At 46.8% G+C, this 5,279-nt stretch overlaps 1 protein-coding gene across 1 annotated transcript in view; it reads left to right on the forward strand.

Annotated features, from left to right (window-relative positions):
* The window catches only part of si:ch73-335l21.1 (insulin receptor substrate 1-B), a 69,277-nt gene that overhangs the window by 1,654 nt on the left and 62,344 nt on the right, over positions 1–5,279 (forward strand). The window lies entirely within an intron of this gene.

Here is a 5,279-nt window from a genome sequence, read left to right on the forward strand (position 1 = left end):
AGGAGCTACAAACAAACAGAGTCCCACAAGCAGCACACTCACATAGTATACAAGCCAGTTCAAAGTGGTTGGCCCACTATGTGAGTGTGCTGCTTGTGGGACTCTGTTTGTTTGTAGCTCCTCGGACTGATGAAGTCCTTTGGATGAAGGACGAAATGTCTCAACAAGAAAAGAAACCGTCCAGAGGACCTGACTGAACTTTGTTGGAAGCAAGAAGTGATGCTTTCAAGGTCGACTGAAATGTACGAGCCAAAATCCATCCTTTATCTTTTACCTGCTGTTTCCTTTTCGGAGCGTGGGGGTCACTGGTGCCCATATCCAGCTGTCACTGTGGGAGAGGCGGGGGACACTCTGGACAGGTTGCAAGTCCACCACAGGGACACATGGACACAAACGAGACAAACAACCACAGTGTTTTCTCTAGAAAACTTGCCGTGGTGGGGCACTCATCTCGTCCGTGATTTTTGTCGACTGGAGGGTGGGAGGGGGGAGACGCACGTCTGAACGCATGCTGTTTGTACCGGCAGTTGTTGAGCGGTGGGGGGGGTCACATCGGTGTTTAACGCTAGGCTGCTGCCTTTAATTGTCAACAGGATGGGGGGGGGGGGGAAAGCGGAGCAGTACGTCAGTAGCATTTTTGCTAGCGTGTTTGTATTGTGCCCTTCGCTACATCAATACTGACAGATGTCGATGGGTGGGGGGGGGGGTGTCTGTAGGCAGGGTGCTCTGTTCTGTTGACGGGGCAGGGCACCCTACCATTATACCAGCAGGGCGCCCCACCTACCAAACCAAACTGCAAGCACGCCCTCCACGCACACTTCCGTCAGCACTGACGTAACGCTAAGCTAGCAGCGCGCAATACACAGGCATACTAGCTAAAAAGTTGTCTAAGGGAAACACTGCCTCCTCAGTTGTTTGGGGTGGTCCTTAGGATGGACATAGATTAATCTATGGTGGCCAAGGCCACTATATGTACTGTATTCATGGTGTGTGTAACTTATATACTGTGTGTGTACCGTATACACTGTGTGTGTACCGTATACACAGTGTGTGTACCGTATACACAGTGTGTGTACCGTATACACAGTGTGTGTACCGTATACACTGTGTGTGTACCTTATACACTGTGCGTGTACCGTATACACTGTGCGTGTACCTTATACACTGTGTGTGTACCTTATACACTGTGCGTTTACCGTATTTTCTGGCATACAAGTCACAGTTTTTTGCATAGATTCGTCAGTCCTACAACTTATACGCCGAAGCGACTTGTATACGTTGTTTTTCCATATTCATAAACGCAATTTTTGACTGACACTTTAAATTTTGAAGAACTGCAACAGCGAGTCCTCCGGTGCGCGCTCACTTCACTCAGCTGGTGCAAGCGGATGAACGCTAGAGAGCTAGCAACTTCGGCCGGGATGGATGGATGGATGGATGGATGGATGGGTGGATGGATGGATGGATGGATGGATGGGTGGGTGGATGGATGGATGGATGGGTGGATGGATGGATGGATGTGTTTTGACCATTAAATAAACGCATAATAAATGTGACTTAAATGCCGAAGTGACTTACATATGTTTTTTTTTTCCTCTTCATCATGCTTTTTTTGACTGATGCAACTTATACGCTGGAAAATATGGTGTGTGTATATATATATATATATACATATATATATACAAAGTATATAATATCCAGGTAGAATTGGGTGAGGTGCAACTAGCTAAAGGACGTTTAATCACATAACGGTGTGTGTGTTTGAGCCGGCTTGTATCTTTCTTACTCAAGTGCATCAGAGAAAATCTTCAATAAATTCAGTCCAGTGCTCCCAGTTCTTGTTTGTGAAACGATTGAAGCTGCGTGTTGCGTAATCTTTGCACTCTGGAAAAGGAGCGGTTCTGGAATAAAAACATTAAAATCCCAGAATTTCAACGACCTCCACGTCCGACTGCAGCTGAACGTCTTAATTAAGAGGAATTAATGATTTGGAGGCTCCCTTGCAGTTCATTTGTGTCCCATTTAACAAGTTGTCCTGAAAAAATGAGTGGGAAAATCATCCCTTCAGATATTTCTGTGTGTAAACACAGCTGTCACTGCAACTCTGAGTCACCTGTTCCTCACCCGCCGCCACGGACCGGGCAGGCCATAAAGGACACATGACGCAATCCTGGCAATCGAACATACGAGTTCAAGGTGCTTCTGCTGACCCGCTGCTCTGTTGCATAAAGTACCTGAGGAGAGATAACGAGCCCAATGAAAGCCGGCGCTCCACATTTTGGTTCAGACGAGGCGGTCTTTGAAAAGTTCTGAGAAGCTGCTGTGACCCAGAAGGTTTCGAGCTGGGGTAACAGTCAGTCCTGTGTGTGTGTGTGTACAGTACAAACCCAGTCCTCCGTAATGATTTCCACAGAATGGAAAAGTAAAGATGTTTTATTTATTTCCAGCCTAAACTATCGTCCAAAGTGCAAATAATCCAAACCTAAGCTGTTTGCGGTCAACATGAGATTTACCAAAATCCCAGTTTTTATCCTGCAGACGGTCGGTTCAGACGTCAGCTCAGAGGAGCAAAGGTTTCAGACGCGCTGTAAGAATACTGCAAAGGGAGACAGTTCTTGGAGCAGCTCGGCTGGTGGTTTCCCTCCAGGCTCGTTGAACCAAACTCAGATGTTCTCTCATCATGCAGTTCTTCTTCAGGATGTTGAGAGCAGGTCCAGCTTCTTGAGGACAGTCCTTGGTGTCGTTAGCTGGATGTGTGGTCCTGCTGCAGAACAAATCTGGATGGTCCTGTATGAAGGACCGTCATCTGCAGGTGTATCTCTCCGAAGAAGACACCAGTAGTCCAGATCTCCAGCTCAGTGCAGAAATGAACGTGCAGGAACCTCCAGAAGTTTTCACGGAGGCCTACAGATATGTTTTTGTCTTGTGTTCACGTTGGAGGTTTGTCTTTGTGGGTTCAGTTCTGATCAGACCTGTCAGGACAGCAGATGGGTGTACCTTGGTCTAGAGGTTGATCCTGTATCAGATCATTGAAGTGGATCTAACAGGTCTCCATCAGTTCTGAACCCATGATTCTGCTGAACATGTGGTTTCTGGAGGAAGTAACCGTGACGAGTCCTTCGGTACTTTTCTTGGTTGGACCGTTAAGTCCACGCTGTTTCTTTGTGGTTCTTTAAGAACCTTAAAACCGGAACAGACTTGATGGAGCTGAACCAGCTCGGGTCTTGTTCCTGCTCAGTGACCCGAGACGTTGAGCTGTCTTCCATCGTCTCACCAGCAGTTTGCTTGTTCCTCGGCCAGTTAAACCAGCAGATGCTCCTTTCTGTTTGACTCCGTTTCCACGTAAGAAGGTGACGATCAGAACCTGAAAATAAAGACTTGGAGCTGGAAGAGTTGAAAGATACATAGATGGATGGATAGATTGATAGTTAGACGGATAGATAGTGGAGAAGCTTCTCCGTCTGGGTGAGGTGGTGGGAGGTACCTGTTGTGAGGCTGAGGAGCTCTGGCGTGGGTCACGGCCGAACAGTGACTCGGAGTTAGCTGACCTGTGATTATTGTTCCTGAATAAATCGTTGGCAAGAGCAAAACGTCTGGTGCTTGAGTGACTGCGACAACGTTACAATGGTGTCAGAAGTGGGATCTGATGTTTTGAAGATGAGCGATGGTTATTTACACCAGTGCTCTTCAGATTTAGGTTTCTGTTCCTTTAGCTCAGGTGTTGCAGTAAATTGCAGAAAAAAGCAGCATACCAGCAGTATAGTTGTCAATCAGATAGACTGTTGCTGCTCTAAAGGTCCACACCCAGCTTAGATTTAAAGACAGAGCTGGAAGCGTCCTGATGACAGAAGAGAAAGAGGGAAGTGATACAGATGTGTGTTTATCTCAACTGATATCGTCTTGATTGCAACTTTGTGCAGCTCAGCCTCGCAGCGATTTTCTTTCCTCACTGGCTCAACTTTTGCACATCGCTGTGCATCAGCTGTCATGTGCCGTCTTTGAAAATTACAGGTCTGGGGGTGCAGCTTTGCTCTGACGGCTTCTTGTCTCCATCTTTTGTTGCCTGCCTTGTGTAAATCAGCCGTCGCTGTCAGAAACGTGTGTGTGGGGGCGCGGCCGGTTGCTGTGTAAACTCGCACGCTGCCACGCCGTTTCTTGTGGTATGTGCTGCAGCTCGCTCACGTTGTTCTGTTGGCGGAACAAAAACGAGGTTGTACAAACTCACCTCGCTTGTTCTGGGAGTTTCTGTCTCGTCTAAGTGGGGTGACGTTGCGGGTGTTTTTCCAGGTTTCTGGCTCCTCATTCGGGTTGCAAAGAAAACGGTCTGCGCTCGTGGCTCATAGCACTCCCCTTAATCTGATACCTGTGGAGTTGTTCGTATCACCTTAAAAAAATCGCTGCAGTTTGCTACTCGAAAGCCTATGTGTGTTAACACAATGCCAAGGCGGAAAGACACCAACAGTGATCTTTAAGAAGCAACTGTTGCTTTCCTTCATTATGAAAAGGGTTAAAGGTCAATTTGGATTCCAATTTATAGACGGATTCATTTAAGACTGCTGTAAATCTTCCCAGGAGTGGGTGTTGCAGTAAACTCACCCCAAGGTCAGACTGTGCAATGCTTAGAGGAAAAACCAAGAGCTCCCTCTCAGACTCCACAGGCCTCAGTTAGCAGGTTGAAGGTTAAAGTTCATGAGAGGACAGTTAGAAGAAGACTCAAAAGGTGTGGCTTGTTTGGAAGGGTTGTAGGAGAACACCTCGAACAATGCCCCTTAAACAGATGAGACCAAAGTGGAGATGTTTACCCATAATGCACGGCGGTGGAGGACTGCTGATTTAGGCTTGTTTGCAGCCGTAGGACTTGGGACACCTCGGAGCCATTGAGTCAACCGTGAGCTCCTTTGTAGACCAAAGGATTGTAGATTCACATGTGTCTTAACGGCTGAAGTTTAGACCAAACCAGGTAAGAAAACACAACCATAATCCCAAACACAGCAGCTAATCTACAACAGAATGGCTTAAAATGAAAAATAAATAAATAAAGGCGTTGCAACGGACCAGTCAAAGTCCAGACCCCCATCTGATTAAAGTGTTGTGCTGGGACTTTAAGAGAGCTGTGGAGAAGCAAACCTCAACGGACTGAAGCAACGCTGTAAAGAAAAGTGGGCCAAAGTTTGTCCACAACCATGTTTTCTATATGACTGGTGCATAAAATCCTAGAGTTTAAAGGTGGACTTCCTTCATCGTATGACTGTACATGTTTTTCTCTCAAGAAGCCCCCC

This window comes from Nematolebias whitei, chromosome 1, assembly GCF_014905685.2.
Source record: "Nematolebias whitei isolate Nwh7 chromosome 1, NemWhi1, whole genome shotgun sequence".
NCBI classification, from domain to species: domain Eukaryota; kingdom Metazoa; phylum Chordata; class Actinopteri; order Cyprinodontiformes; family Rivulidae; genus Nematolebias; species Nematolebias whitei.